At 43.3% G+C, this 16532-nt stretch overlaps 1 long non-coding RNA gene across 1 annotated transcript in view; it reads right to left on the minus strand.

Annotated features, from left to right (window-relative positions):
* Positions 1-14032, minus strand: part of LOC102031900 — a 27908-nt gene extending 13876 nt beyond the window's left edge. The window contains exon 1 of the long non-coding RNA XR_265435.1: positions 13800-14032. This is a non-coding gene — a long non-coding RNA (uncharacterized LOC102031900). The remainder of the gene's footprint in view (positions 1-13799) is intronic.
* Between the last annotated feature and the right edge of the window lie 2500 nt (positions 14033-16532).

The raw sequence follows: 16532 nt of genomic DNA on the forward strand, positions 1-16532 counted from the left end.
GAGCGGCCGCCGCCCCCTCCCAGCCCCACCTGAACTGCCGGGCCGTCCCACCTGAACTGCCCAGCACAGCCCTGATCCCGCCGGGCCCGAGCGCTGCCAGACCCCACTGCAGAGATCTCGTGCCTCCGCCTGCCTGCACTGACACACAGCGGGGTGCAGCCCCCTGAGCTGGCTGCTGGCGCCCCGCATCTCGCGGCCCCGTTTGCCGCCATTCCACAAATACCACCTCTGTTATCTGCCCTTGACGTGAGCCAGGAACAGCTCACCTGCTGGGTCTCCACGGAGAAGGGGGCCCACGAACCCCTCTTTTCTGATGGGATACACCCTGATGTTGTACACCTTCAGCTCCAGAGCCCGGCTGGGGCACAGAGCCAGCACAACCCAGTCACCTGCCTGTCTGCCACATCAATCCCCCATTAATGCTGCTCAGAAACAACACAGACACACAAATAAAACTAGATATCCTGGTTTTTTCAGCCAACACCATAGAAACTCTCTGGTGTGCCAGCCTCACCGGGACATCATCTCCTGTTTTGACTAGAGCCATGGAAACCACTCCAGATATCAGCAAGAGGGAAAGGCATCCTCACATTCCTGGTCACTGCCATGAATCCTGTGCCAGCCCCAGTTATGGTGCCCTCTGCAAGAAGCACACACAGCAAACATGACAGAACTGATATTTATATCCGTTTTACTGATATGAAGTTTCACTTCAGTCACTTTGAATATTATGCACACCTTTCACCTTCATTCATTCGTCCAGGTAACTCCATTAAAAACAGAAAGAAATTGTCTACGTCTTCCTTTTTCATATGAATGAACCTGGGTAATTATGACAGGATTAAACTAACAATACTTCAAATGATTAGGGAAGGCCTCAGGATCCAGTCTGGCACTAGAGATCACACAGTTGGACTTTGGCAGCTCTCTCCTGAGCTGAGTCCTGGAAAAACCACAAGGAAGTGGCCAGATGAAAAGAATTAATCCCTATGATTTTGAGCCAAGAGTTGTATTTCCTTTCAAAATACAGAGCGAAGATGACCTCGTGTATAGGATAGCAGGGGATATCTACTACTTGTAGACAGTGGTGTTTCCATCTCCAGAAAAGGGACGGTGGTGACCCACATAAATGTGCCACAGCATGGGAACTGCCAGTCAGGGAATCAGTGGTGGTACTAAAGAGCCAATGCAGCTTCTCACTGAAAAGGGGCAAAATGCCTTTTTTTCCCTTCTCACAAGAAGAATTATTGAAGTTCTAGTCTACGGAGACTATGGATAGCAGAAAGCCTTGTTCTGCAACTTCTTTCCCATTTAGATTCCTGCAAAGGCCAATCCTCTTGCTCTCAGTGGAACTGCTCAGATATAACTGTATCTAAAGATACCTGCACGGACAGAACTCAGACGTTGTCCTCCTTGGAAAACCACCAGCAGTGAAAAAAGGGGGAAGGATGAGGCAGGATCCAGATGAAAGCAGGGTGTAGCAACAGCACTTCTCCTTATGTCAGCATTTCCAGCCAATCCTGCATGGTAAAACTTCACAGCAAAGACCAAGATTAGAAATTCCATGTACAATTTCCAGCCTTTCTCATTTCTTCCCAAAACAGAAGTACGTTTCTAGCAGAATATATGCGTGATCACTTGCAATAACCAGATGAAAGGGAGAAAAGAGATCAGACATTCTAGACATAATAGTGCCTCGTAAGACTAGTGTGATTCCAGCCAGCAGAGTTGAGATTGTGCCTGAACAAGACCTAACCTGTGTGCTCAGACTGTTATCTGATTTTCTCTAGCTATACCAGACTGTCTAGTATAATAGACTGTTCCTCTTAAAAAAACCCAACATAACAACCCTATGTACATTTATAGATAAATGTTTCTGCAAGTCTGTTACTCTACTGCTGCTATGTGTAACCAAAAAATTACTCCAAGTCCAATATCTTCATTAAATATGTGCAGCGCTGCTCTTTTGCTTCCTGGGCACCAAGACCTGAAGCAGCTCTGAAAATCCTTCCACGAGTGTCCATGACCTCCTCCGTTCCTTGGCCCTGAGCAGTTGCATGGAGGTGAACACAAGTACAGTCACTGCAGAGCCATGGTGTTGCTGCTCCGTACCAGGAACAGACTGTATGCATTCTTCTTCCTAATGAAACAGTGGAACAAAATTCTCATTCCTACTGCCTCTGCAGTAACCCCATTTTTTCCTCCTAAATTCAGCATTTCTACACTGCAATTTCCTCTATGAAGTTCATTCCTTCTTTTTCAGATAACACATTTTCTTCCTTTGTGTATCATTAGACCAAACACTTCAGCCATGTTTTATGAACCACGTGTCTGAAAATAACGACAAGTTAATGTTTCCATTACTAATTTGGGAACTATTTTCTGAGATTGCGTCTGTGGCTGGAATTCCAGATGGAGGCACAGAACCTGACTTTCTGGTACTTTATTTTCTTCTAGAACCTTTCTTCCTTCCCCCAGCCCCATGTTACTATCCCTTAGGGACAACATACACTGATCCCACAGGGCAGTGTCCCTTCCCCACTGTCCCAATCTGCCCTCTGTACCAGAGGACACCAAAAGGTTGGTGAAGCAGTTTATCCTTTGTTATACAGCATGACCCACAGATCTTTGGAGACACAAATATAATGGAAAGACAAATATCGGACAAAATGGTTGGAAAGGCAAATATTGGACAAAATGGTCAAGTATTATATCTGCCTTTTGAAGAAGAAAACAGGAGTCTGGACAAGACTGAAGAAAAGTTACCAAACTTTTCTTTAACCAAAACTCTTACTTTTCAGAAGAAATCAATGCAAATTTCCTAGGCCCTAGGCCAAACAGAATTGTTTAGATTACTTGGACAGAGCATATGCAAACAGGATATGGAATGCCCTTTGAGCACAGCGAGCTGTTTGTGGGAGGCATTTAACTTCCTGTGAACTGGGTGTTTATTGAAGTTATCACTTTGTCCTGAATCAGGCAGGGGCTCTATTTTCAGATTTTGTATATAACCTGTAACATGTTGGTCAAACAAACATTATGATTTTTTTTTTCTCTCCCCTTCTGTTTCCTTCCTCAATAATAGTAATTGACTATTAAAATCACAGTAACTGCTCAAGTAGATACAAATTCACCTTCTTAGCATGGAACCACATTCCCCGTGTGACTGGTAAAGAGATTCTGGTGTATTGATCCCAGCTAAAGCTTTTTGCTATTGTCACAAGACAAGCAATAAACCCCGCAGCAGCAAGGATAAAACTCAGTTCTAGCAATGAACTCGTGCTGCTCATTCTGCTCCAAGTCTGGAACTGGAGCTGAAATCCAGACTTTTGCTCCAGCCGGTAATGAATAATTGCAAACACATCGACACACATAAAGAGAACTTTTACATATGCCCTTTTTGTTCCTAGGCTTTAACACCGAAAACTGAGATTATGTTAATATGGGGGGTTTGCTGGCACTTCTATGGGGCTCATGTTCAGAACGATGAACCTTGTGAGCAGCAAAAAAAAGATTTATTACTATGAATAATTAGAAACAAATTCTTATCAGTGTTATAAACATATGGTAAAGAAAAAAATCTTTCTATCTAAGCCAAACCCCAGTGTTTTTTCAATTTGTTCAAAATGAAGCCATTTTAACCAAGATTCAGCTCTTTCTATTCCTGCTTTCAAAGAAAAGAAAGTTATTAATAAAAAGTAGAAAGATGAAATAGAAGTCAGAAATGGATTCAACATATTTTTTGGGACTTAATGATCTCTCCTAAGCAAATTTTTAGCTTGTTGGTCACAATGTATCAAAGAGTCAGTACCGTTACTGTACACATGATCTTGTGGCCTGAGCTCAAAGTTTAGATCTAAGAGCTCCTTAACAACCGACACACCTCGCTGTTTCAGTTTTGCATGAGTTCCTGTATACAATAAAGCAAATTGCAGACCAGCAACTATTGTCTAGTGAGAGGATTAATTATTACGCTTTATATTAACTCCACTAGGGAATATACACACATTTTTTCTTGGGAAATCAAATCCACTTTTCTTAAGGAGGTTTGAGACTTGAAGTTCTTTGTTCTTATTACAGATCATCTTCAAACTAACCCTTGTTGCCATCTTAAATGGATGTAAGAAATAGAGACCATCTCAGTCAAGGTATTTATGCTGTATTTGGTCAATGTCTAACACACAGCTATTGCCTTAAATGGCAGCCTTAGAGCTATAAGAAAGTCGGAAAGAAGCAGTAGTCCTTATTCTGGTGAAATCTTAAGAGAGTTTAAAACTCTAGACTGTTTCAAACTTAAATAATGAGGGTGTTTGGATAATAACATGTTTACTTGCTTCTTAAAGTAAACCACTGGAGCTTGGAACAACAAATCTGTTTCTTCCCCCCCCCTTTTTAGCCCCTACTTCTTGTATGGAATGTTCTGTTTCTTCAAGGTCACCTTTTAGGTAACAAACTATTCTGCTTGGCTTGGAAAACTTTTATAAGAGGACTGGGACATGGTAGAAAAATACTGACCATTTTACTTGTCTCCACTTAGACGCTGGAATTTATAAAAGTGTTTACAAGGTATTACATGTCTCCTTACATGAAAAAATTATTGCTTACTGCTGACATCGCCTTTGAAAGTAAATAAGAAACTAAAGTGCACCTTCCCAGGGACTGTAATGCCAGAGGCAGAGCACACCAAGGTAGGTGCTGTGACCTGGCTTACACACTTGAACTGATCAAGTTCCCTGCCTGCAAACTTTCAGGACTGGAACCATACAAGGATTAGACGTGGTGATAGGGTTTAAGATCACTTTAAATGGTAGAAGCTGCAAGCAGTGTTCTTTATCTCACCATTCCAGCTGGAAACAAGAGTCTGCAGAGTCACAACAGTGTTTTGTGGTCATTATTCTATCAAGAGTTTGTTTAAAAAAAAAAAAACCAAAAAACTAAAACATCAGCACAATTAAGGGAGCCTAATCCCACCTTACATTTCAAAACAGATACTGTTCTCCCATTTTCCAATATGTTATGGAATTGTTACATAATGAATCAGAACATTTTATCACTTTTAAGCCAAATCTTCAGAATATCTGACTTTAAATGTAGCTGCAAAATTTTTAGAAGATCTAGACAATGAAATTAATTGTTTTGTAAGTTCAGTTATTTTGAAATTCTAGCATGATGACTTCCTTATGTACATTTAAAGCTCATTTTCCAAAGGAATTTACCTGACCTGACATCCTTGAAACTTATTTGCTGCAAAAGCCAGTAAAGCTTGATTGTTTAAGTGTTTGAGGAATATGATCAGAAAAGGGAAAACAGGATTAGCACAAATATGTGTTTACATGTCAAAATCGAGGACAAAATAAAATTCCAACTATGAGCTCTAATTTTTATTTTTACACACTCTCCATGTGAGTTCTAGTGGAGACTTTGGAAAGTTATGATGATGATTGTAACAACAACTATATTTTCCTGGTAAATCTCCTTGGAGTTTTGGAGGCAAAGGCCTTGCAAACATGAGGAATTTCACTCACACTGAACAAGATAAATTACAGCTACTCTAGAATGAAAAGAAAAACAGCCCAGGTCTCCAAAACCACGAGTATAGAACTGGGATTTTTATTTCAAGCAAGTTTCAAGCCTGTTTCTATAATGATCTTCATTCTCATCTCCCGTGTGCAGGTGGCACCGTAGGGCATTTATTGATTGGTATATAAAAGTTGACAAAATGATGCATTATTCAGTAAATTGCCACATGCAGGGAAAAGAAATGGTACCTTTTTTCTGAAATCTTACAAGCATATACTTTTTTTATTTCATAGGCAGTGTGACAAAGCACTGAATCACCCTGTTGTAGTGCACCATTTATATAAAAGACCACTTATGTAGTAGCTCAAAACAAACTTTTTCGTATTTGTCAATACTTGCTAGATCTGGAGTCCAATTTTTGCTGTAGTGAGGCACCGACACACTTGGATTAGAATGTCACCTGAACAGAAACAGCTCCTGTGTCAGGCTGATGTTTCCCATGAGCTTTTATGTTTTCTTCTTACAGTCAATTAATTAAAAACTGGCTCCTGCCAGAACTTTACCCAACTCAGAAAGCTCATCAGCCCAGGGACCAGAGCAGCTCTGGGCATGTCAGGCACATAAACTCCAGAATTACCAGCCGTAACTGTTGCAGACAGTTTGTTTCAGGCTGAAACAAATACTCCCCTTCTCTCTGACCAACCCAGTAAGGGTGACAATCTTGTCTCAGCTTAAAACCATTCACAGTGCACTTTTTTTTAATAGTTGAAGTTTTATATTAGGTGGTGAGCTGTGACAAAACAGCCCTAGAAAACACTGCTGGTACAATCCTGTCACAAAATTAGGTCAATGGCTTTTTATGCAATTAAAGCAGCAGAGCAAACACAAGACGTCTTGGCTGAGACACGCACAATGCTTGATCACCACCTGAAAAATCTGACTGTCACCTTCATTGCCACTTCATCCAGAGGAAGATCCCAACAGCGTTCTATGTGCCCAAAACAGGATTTATTTTCTTCAAGATTTAATCATGCGTCTAACCAGAATCTATCACTTCTCTCTACAAATGTGTCTTAAGTGTAGAAACATTTACTTTAATGACAAAAGCTGAGAATTTGATATCTTCTTGTTGCTCCAAACCCATGGGACATAAGTTATGTGTCTGTGCCTTTAATTCAGGGCTGAGTAATTACATTTAGGCCCGTGGAATCACTCCAGTTTTTTCTTGGTGTCTAAACCGAATGTTGTCCTAAGGATTTGGAAGCACATGAAGTGAATTAGGGATGAACATGTATGGTAGTACTTGGAAAATGCAACTGAAGTGAACTAATCCAGTCTGTACAAGGGAAAGAAAACCTGAAGCAGAGGTCTAAATTTCAAGAATAAGAGCAAGCATGTTGCAGCTTTGCACATACAGATATAATTGCAACACCATTACTTTAATTTTTCCCAACACTTCTTTTTCATTCATATTTTTATTAATAATGGCAAAACAAAGAATATAAATTGTGCTAGGTACTTCATCTCTTATTCCTCTCATTTAGTACGCCTTTAAAAACCTTCCCTAAAACAGAATATTGGCTATGAAGAGACCAAACATGAGACAGAAGTAGAAACAAACAGGTCAAAATAAAATGCTTTTAATTTAGAAACTATCTCAGATTTTCTTGTAACGAGGCACACATGCTACTGATATTAAACAGTACATTTGAATTCTCCAACCTAGGGTGTAATACAAAGGAAACCCTACAACACTTTGGGGAAAAAAATGTGTGGAGAGCATAAGTTCGTATGTGTAGGAGCTAAAGGCAAATGCTTGAATAATTTACAATCATAACATACATGAAAATGAAACACTGTGACTTTAATAACTAGCTTCCCCCCCCCAAACTCCAATTATTAAGCTATTGTGCTCCAGGCTAGCGTATCAGGTGCTAATAATGAACATTCAGGCACAGGACTTCTCCTGCACAAACGAAAACTGTTCTGCGCAAAAGATTAATAACGGATTTCCTTCTTGTATATACATATATATATACACACACACACTCTCTGAACAAAATTAAAATTGTAAGCAAAATTGGAATGTTGAAGTCTACTCAAGTCCTGTTAATAATGTGGAATTAAGTTTAGGGGAAAACATAACCTAATTAAGAGGTTCCAAAAGGCACATTAGTAAATGCTGAAAAAGTGATTTTTATCTATGGAAACTATTTTATGCTTTATGTTATCATTATAAGGCACAGTCTTAGACAAACAAACCACAGATATACACAAATGTCATGCTAGAGTTCTTCTACATTTATTGCTGGTCATCAGTCCACTGCATCAGGTTATGTTTGAACTGCAGATGGCATGTAACCTTAGAAGAGTAAAAAAGGGCAATCAAGAAAAATAATAGTTGTGAGATGGTAAAGAGGCTTTTCTGTAATAAAGGAATCATGGTCTGAAAGAAATCTTTGCAGGTGACAAGCTTGAAAAGGAACCTTTAGACCCAGAGCGAGAAGATCAAAGACCTTGCAAAATTCAGCTGCACATAACATGGAGGAGTCTTAAATATGACTAATACTCCTTGAAAACCTAGCTGGCATTTGAATACTGTGGCTGGAAGTTTTCAAGTCTTTTGTGAGCAGCTGAAATAACGATGGCTGCATTCCTGGGAGTCAGCAGCCCCACACCCAAGTGTGCTACACTGCTGCAGCATCCCCAGTCCCACACCATATTCCCACAGAGGCTGCAACATTTCTGAGCTACACAGCACGGACCAGTCAGCTGGCAATGAGATGGTCATTGATGGGTCAGCAAGGAAAATAAACACAGACCCTCTGCACTCATTTTGTATCTCTTCCTTTAGAAGATGCACTGATTTATCACTATAACGTGCAGCCTTCCCCAAAGTGCAGAACCTCTAGAACAGAAATTTGTTGAAACTGAACGTCAGATCAAAAGCTCCAGGCCTTTAACAGCACCATTTCATGAGCTCTGCCTCCTTAAGAAGCCAGAAGAAAAAAAATACAGCTACATGAAAAATAAATGAGCAGCTTTTCCTGACTCTGAAAGCAGAAAATAATGACATGAAACCAAAATCAAATGCAGCACTATCAGTTGTATTCCCAAATGCCAGCATTAATTCTCCCTCTTCCAGCTCCCAGAGACTTGTTAAACAAATGAGCCTTATAATGCATTTTGCAAGTGAAAGGTCCCGGAGTGGTAAAAAGTCAACTCCCATACCAAAAGCCCTTAATGAAAATGCTGCAGCTTATTCCAGGAGTTCTGCACTGAAGGGCATCAGCCTGAGCTCACTCCTGCCATGATTCCTATTTTCTCCTTTGATCAAAAGAGCACTTCTGCAGCACTAGCAATAGTCTGGGCTTTTAGATCAAAACTAGTATCTCAAAATCTGGAAGTCAAGTCAGCTTGTGTAAATCAAAAGGCCAGTTTTGTGTGTGTGCAGACCAGTCAGACTTTTTTTTTTTTTTTTAGCAGAAAAAAATCCTCTATTTAAAACCTTCCTGATGTACCACATTTTCCCTGCACACCTGGGCTGGGTGTACAGCCACGCTGTCATCTTGGTTATCCTCCCCACACAGTTCGTGGCATTTTTGGAACCATGTAAACCTCTAAGATTGTCTCCTGGAGAGAGACCTGATTTTGCTTGCACACTGTGATACACTCAGAATTTTCCCCCTTTTCCCTAGTTTTCCCCGTTTGTCATAACTTTTTTCCTTCAGGTTTAAAAAACAATAGCCTTTGGACTGAACGAGGGTGAAGGCGGGATAAATAAGCCTCTTGCTTCAAACCAAGGGGAAAAACCTTAAACCCGAACTGCACGAACACAACATGTCTCCTCTCGCTGCATTAATGCCGCCTCACGAAATGGCGCCTGCCTCTGCAGACAGCTGCCTCAAAACGCCCACGGCTCCTCGGGAAAACAGAAATGCAACTCATTTTTTTGTTTGTTTGTTTGTTTTTTTCCTCGCAAAGCTTTTATTTTTCTCTCTTCACATCCAGCCTCTCGGCCCCACCGCAAAGCCGAAGCCTGATGGGGAGAGTTCTCCTTCATAAAACGGCCTTTCCCTTCTGCTTTCGGAGCCCCGCCGGGACTGCTCCCCGCACGGGCGCGGGTGTGTGGGGCTGTGGGCTCCAGCCCCTGCACACTGTAAATAAATGTGCCGATTCAGCCGCTATCGCCACGATCTTGCCTCTCCAGAATTTTCTCCCTCCGCTTCCCAAATATAAAAGGAGTTTTTGTGCTGAACACGGAGCGGGAGCGGTGGCGGGCTCGGCGCAGGGCGCCATGTGGTATTTGGTTTCTCTACAGTACGTGTTTTTATAATGAAGGGGGAAGGGAAGGAAGGGAGCTGCTCCTACCAGCATGCCAATAATCTGTTGCAAAGGGCTGGAGCGCTCAGAGCCAATTAGTGCTCCTGTTAACCATTTAACTGCGGAAACAAAGCCAGGCCCAGGCACGCAGTCCGCGGGATTAGAGACAGAAAAGGCTGTGTGGACTCCAAGGGCATCGTGTTCGTACAGATCTTTTCATAGATGCATTTTTCCTATACTTTAATAATAAATACTTTCGATAGACAAACTGGACAGCTATACCCTGCACACGTACACCACGCAGTTTTAATAGAAGCTGGATGTGCTGGCCTGTGGTGGAACGATAAAAGCCACCCACAGGAGGTGCATTTCCGATACGAATATCAGGTCCCTGCCACAGGAATAGCAAATCCATGCTGTCCGTGGTGGGCTGGGATGGGTCAGAGTGCTGCTCTGCCCAAGAACGGATGTGTCACTGCAACATCTTCCAGCAGTGCTGCTGTGGGTGGAAAAACACCGTAAGGTGGGACGAGCTCTAGGAAAGCAATGGCAGAGTCTGTCTCCCTCTAAATGTGATGTGTCCACCATCCAGACAGCACTACCCTGCACCAGTCCTGTTTTTTCAACCCCTTAACCACATCAGAACAAGACCAAAAAAAACCTAAAATTCTTTTTACATGCTGCAGTATAATTTGTTATAAACCTTTAAAGCCTGAGGCAGGTCAGCTCGTGGCTTGTTATGTGTCACTGAACAAGCCAGGGAAGAAGCTGCACAGGGAATTCTCAGCCTCGATCTTTTTCTCTGGGGGCAAGTCTGAACACTGCCAGAGAGCACAGACAAATTAGTCCTAAAGCACAGCCACAGTAACCTGCTCCCGCTGGACCCAGCGGGTCAGTAAACCTATTTTTGTCCTCCTTTTTTATCCCATGATGTAGCAGTGAATATTGGATCAGACTCCCAGGGATGCCAGGAGGAGCAGCAGAGATTGTACAGGTCATTGAAGTGCCCAGGGTGCCAAAAGCAGCCTCTGCACCTCAGCTCAGCAGCCCTGGCAAGAAGCAGACTTTATTTGCTTGGGAGGGGCTGCAGCAGCACTGCAGGTCTGCTCCCACCCCAGGCAAGCTCTGCAATGCACATGAAAAGCATATTCGAACATCACTATCTTCTCTAAAAGATGAAGTTAAATTTTCCTAGTCACCATGGAGAAAGTCCAGTGTCCTTGAAAGTTGCAGGTTTCCCCATCTGAAGTGCTGTACCAAGGCTAACACTGTAACACATCCCACTTTTAAGCTCTAGGAAGGATTTTGTCTAAAGTATAACTTTACGTTCAAATTAAAAACACTGGGGACCAGGGGGAGGAAACATATGGGTAAGAAACTAGCAGATTATTTAGGCATGTGAGCTGTGAGAGCGCAGGGAATACAAAAGCTCTCTTGTTCCTGCTGCCTCCCACAGCTGCATTCACTAAATATATCCCGGGCTGAGAGCTGCATTTCTCCACCCCTTCCTCAGCCCAATCGCGTTTGCACAAACACCACCCAGGTCCCTTTGGACAGGCAGTGAGGCAGCAGCAATGCCCTAGTTACAGACGGCATGAAGAACACCAGTGACTAATCGTGTCTGCAACGGGGTGAAATTGTTACATCCACACCTTTTTTGGAGAGGGAGTCCATGCAGCTGATCTATATTTAACTTGAACCCGGGGTGGTTTGTTCTCTATAAGGATACACCCCATTTGTATGACAGAATCAGTTACTGGAAGTTATTCCCATCAGATGATTTTCAACAGTTTATGGAGAGGAAAAAAAAATGGCAGAAGAATAGCCACCTCTATAAAAAAACAATTCACTGAATCCACCTCCTGGCAGATGCAGAGGAGAGCAGTGATCCTGGGGGCTGGCTGTCCCCCAGAGAGTTTAACCCAGTTTTACATTCCATCAAGTCTCTGTGGTGTATTGACTGATCATATATACATTGGGGCGGGGGAAGAGATATCACTGAATTCCCATAGGACTGAGGTGCTTCCCCATGACCTCCATTCTGCTTCTCACATTTCTCCCATCCACACTTTGCATCCTTTACCCTCAAGGACACATCCTTTGGTCTGGCACAGCAGAACTTTGGTCCCAACTGCAGCCTCGAGATACTGCTGTAGTCACAGCAACAGAGAGAAGAGCTGCCCCTTCTCATATAGTGAATTCTATAGTAGATCAAATAGTGGCAGGAAAAAAAAAAGTTATCTTGGTGTCTTTCCTCACTTCCAAGCTGTGAACCAGCAGGGATTTTGACCCTCCTGGTCTCTGCTTCTTCCTTTCCTCACAGTTCCCTGTTTCTTCAACACCTCCAGTTCCACTAGCAGCGCAGCAAATTTGACAGAATCTGGTCAATTTTTCAAGCTTTCTCATTTTAAGAAGTCAGTGGGAGCACACTATCTTGCAATCAAACCTCACAGGAGGGAGAATTAAATATTTCATGCATGACCTTAATCCATAGGATTTTGCAGATAGTTTCTTTTGTAATCTCAATACCCAGAGCTTATTACGCATTCAAAACGTATCTGTAGCCTCAGAACATTTTGCAACAAAAGAAACTCAAATTCATTTTGATATAATTATGCAGTCACACCAGTCACATGCTTGCTATGGAATAAATATAAATACTGGGCTTTTGGGAATAACTTGCAGATTTACAGTGTTAAAAAAAACCAACCAAAACCAAGAATGAAACCAAGAATGAAACCATCTATTATATATGGAAAAAAGATCAGGTTAAATGTCAAATTTCAGCCGAGGAAAATGGCACAATTATGAAGTCTTTTATATATATATTTTTTTTTTTCAATCCGCGAAACATAAAAGAAAGTACTGAAACTGATACTTAAGCCTCTCCATAAAGTAAGAATGTCATTTTCTAAAGCAGGAATATCATTCAAGGCATTTAAAAACCTTTGAAATCAGATAATTCATTCACAAAATGGCCACAGGTCCCTAAGCTTAAATCACTGAAAGCTAGAAAAGTTAGAAAACTGTGCTCTGGGGTTTGTGTCTTTCTAGCACGTTTTGAGTTTTTCTGCTTTTCTTGCCTTCCTGAAACAAAATGACCTCAAAAACTGTTCTAATTTTGTCGTTGGAAATCGCTTATTTTAATTGGGGACGTTTCTGTTCAAGAGCCACACCCCGCTGCCCTGGTGGTGGTGGAAACCAGCCTCGCTCACTGGGGACGGGCTGGGGGTCTGCCTGCTCTGGTCTTCTATGGTCTTCAGGATCCCATGGATTTTGGACCCCACGTGGGAAAATGTAGTCCCATCTCTGTGCTTTTTAAAAGGGAATACAAAACGTGAAACCAGATGTTAAACCTGAGCCCCAGAGAAGCCACAGGAGCGTGAGTTACCTTCAAGAGCACTGCAGTTCTAAAAGCAAACAAAGGCATAAGGGGTTGGGATGGAAGGTTTCAGCCCTCAAAGAAAGCAGTGACTCACCCACATTCCTAACTGCACAAACAAGGGAGGCAAACCCTCCTCTGGCAGTCAGGATCCTCCACATTCTCCTGTGCGGAGCAAATCCCAAGCAAAGGTGACTGTGGTGGTGTGTTAGAGCAGACACAGCACAGGGCAGATGTATTTTGGAAAGGAAGCCTCTCTTGCACACCTCTGTGTTTATGTGCCTTCTTGAAAAAATAAAGAGTTCTGAAAACACACTGAAAAGGGCTACTACTAACAACTGGTTTTTAAGAGCCAAACTCGTCTTTTCTTAGATACCTTTTTAATAATAAGACACAGTAGTTTACTTTAAAAATCCAAACAAACAATCAAACAAAAACCAATCCAAGGACAGATAAAACAAGTCCAAAACTTCACTGAGCAGACAGCCAAGCATGTGTAACATGGATAAGGTGCTGATTCTAACCATCAAGTTACCCATATGGGAAATTTTGACCTAGGGATGTGGAAACTCACCCTCCCAAACGTCTGCTCAGTCGTTCCCATCAGACAAGGCACACTTCACTGATGGAGGACCAGCATGTTCCAGGTGATGGATGACACGTAGCCAAGCTGCTAAACATGCCCTGCTCCACCCTTCCTGCATGGTTCTCCTGGATGTGGGGAACACTGTGCAGGTCTCCAGATGGCCAGGGCATCAGTGGAGCTGCTGGGTGGTAGCAACAGAGCCCTCAGCAGCACGGATGAGGAGGAGGTGGTGGAAAGGCTGTGTGTGAGGAAACAGGGCTGAAAAGGAGCCCAGAAAGCACAGAACGTTGCTAATTTGTGAGAGAAACTGCAGGAAACCAACATCTCTTAACTGTAAACCTCAGAGAGGTTGTGGTTAGGAGACAGGTGACAGGGTGACAGGGCTGTAGGACGGGCTATGCCTGTGCCCAGGAGAGATGCCTCAAAGCCACAATCCAAGTGGAGCTCCCCAAGGAGTGGGGCTGGGTAGGTGGTCCCTGTGTAGCTGTGCCAGGGCTCTGTTGGGTGAGGTCTGTTCCTCTGTGCAATGCAGGATGCCAAAACACCAGCACACAATTCCCCTCTGGCTGCATGCTCCATGAAGCAGAATTAAGGCTGATGCTCAGTGTGTTCCACTTTATACCAAATTTTTCAGTTCTCAGGTTTCTAGTGGTAGACAGACACCCCAAAATAATTTTCATTCCTTCCTCCTGGGGAGCAACTCCCAAGGGTTCTTGGAGCTGCTGCAGAAGGGAAGTGGCAGCATTACCTAAGTAGGGGGGACTTGTGAGGGGGCACACTTGTTTGTGTGACAATTACCAGTGTAGCTTGTCTGCTGATGCTACAAGAGACCTTGGCAGCATGGGCTGCTAGCAGGACCACAGAACTCTTGTTAATGACAAGTATCAAGCCTCAAACAGATAAAATAAGCTGTCCTGGAGCTGAAGCCATGCTTGAGGCATCATGGAAACGCCTGTTGCACTGACGCTGCTGCCATACTTAAAGCTAAGCCCCAGCGAGCAGGGACAGCACACAGACCAGCTCCTCGTGCTGCTGCAGATTCTGCTGGTAGCATTTGAAATATTTTAGGCATTTCAGACTACTCTCCTGTCAGGACTCCAGAGCTTACATTAAAAAAAATAACCTGTTTATCAAGTTGCAGAACAACAGTGATCCGTCTGGTTTATTTGATGGAAAGGACAAGAGCGGGGGAGGATTTTGCTAACAGTATTTCTGCCTTGATTAAGTGACTGCTACGATCAGAGCAACAGCAAACAAACATTACAAGATATTTCCTTGTGCAAAGGAAGAGAAACTGCCACAAGAGATGAACTACATGTATATTATTATTATTATTATTATTATTATTATTATTATTATTATTATTATTATTATTATTATTATTATTATTATTATTATTATTATTATTATTATTATTATTATTATTATTATTGCTACTACTACTGAGCATTTTGTCTGGCTTGCGCTGCTTGGAAAGCCCAGTTCTGCCGGGCTGCTTGAGAAAAGGAGCATTTGTCCCCAGCTTTCGGCATGAAAACACAAGTCAAATCCCTTTTCGGGAACAAAGGTGCTTCCCAGGAGCCTGGCGTGCTGCCGGCATGCCGAGCGCGTAGCCAGGCAACGGCAGCCGGATTGGGGCTTGCGCCTCACCCGCGATGCTCCAGCCTCCACAAACAATTCTTGCCACGTAGACAAGACCGCGCAGGGTAATGGAAAATTACTGCGGGCTTTTTCTTAAAGGGCGAGCACCGCCGCTGGCGGAGGAGGCTGATCCGCATCGCGCTTGCCAGCGCGCCCCGGGGTCAGCCCGTGTTTCCTGCGGGGAGGCTGCAGTGCGTCACCGCGCACTGGGGCATTAATGCACTGAAATATCATTTACATGCCATTCCAGCCTGCTGCGGCCATCAGGAGCGTAAAGCAGCGAGGGGAGGGGGAGCAGAACAGCCGGAGCTGAACAGCCTAGAGCTGCCGTTCTCGAGCTGCTCTCTCGAACACGGCAACCTTGGTGCGGTTGCAGTTCGTACGGGCTGCGGGCTGATGCCAAAATAACCCTCCTGCGCTTGGCAGGAGCAGTTTTATCAACTGCCTGGCACATTCCTGCAAGGCTGCAGGAAGAAAAAAAAATACCCTTAAAGAAAGAGCAAACTTTGGCAGTGGTTAAACTGCTATGAGGACAACAGCAATAATAATAGTAATAATAAAATTATGGCGATGTTTACCTCCATTTCTGGTGTAAAAGAGAATTTAGTTAATAAGACAGCATTGTGCTTACCTAGCTTTTAATACCAAGCCAAAAAGCCACGCAAATAGCTACAGAAGCACCCAACAGCCAGCTCGAGGCACTGCTCCTCTGAAAACCAGAGATACGCAGACTTACTGGTTGGGCAGGGCAGGATCTGCCCCCGGAGCACACAGGAGCTGCCCAGCAAGACAGCACAGCACCAAAAGGTGCTCTTCCCAGAAGTCTTCCAAAATAGCTCCTGTATCCCTTACAAGTTTCATTTCCTTTCCTGCAGGAGCAGACCACGCTGCCTGTTCGTGGGGTACCTATGGGGAACTGTGTCCAGCCTGTAGCAAAAATAGAAACGCAAACCTGCTGGTCTTGCTTTTCCTTTTTTGCCCACTGCATGCAGCTCCTGGTGGCCCTGGTGTGGCTCAGGATGACATGTTGCATGCCAGACTGGTTCTAGGTCAGCTCCTGCAGCAACAGCACTTTTGTTC

Source organism: Geospiza fortis, unplaced genomic scaffold, assembly GCF_000277835.1.
Source record: "Geospiza fortis unplaced genomic scaffold, GeoFor_1.0 scaffold330, whole genome shotgun sequence".
NCBI classification, from domain to species: domain Eukaryota; kingdom Metazoa; phylum Chordata; class Aves; order Passeriformes; family Thraupidae; genus Geospiza; species Geospiza fortis.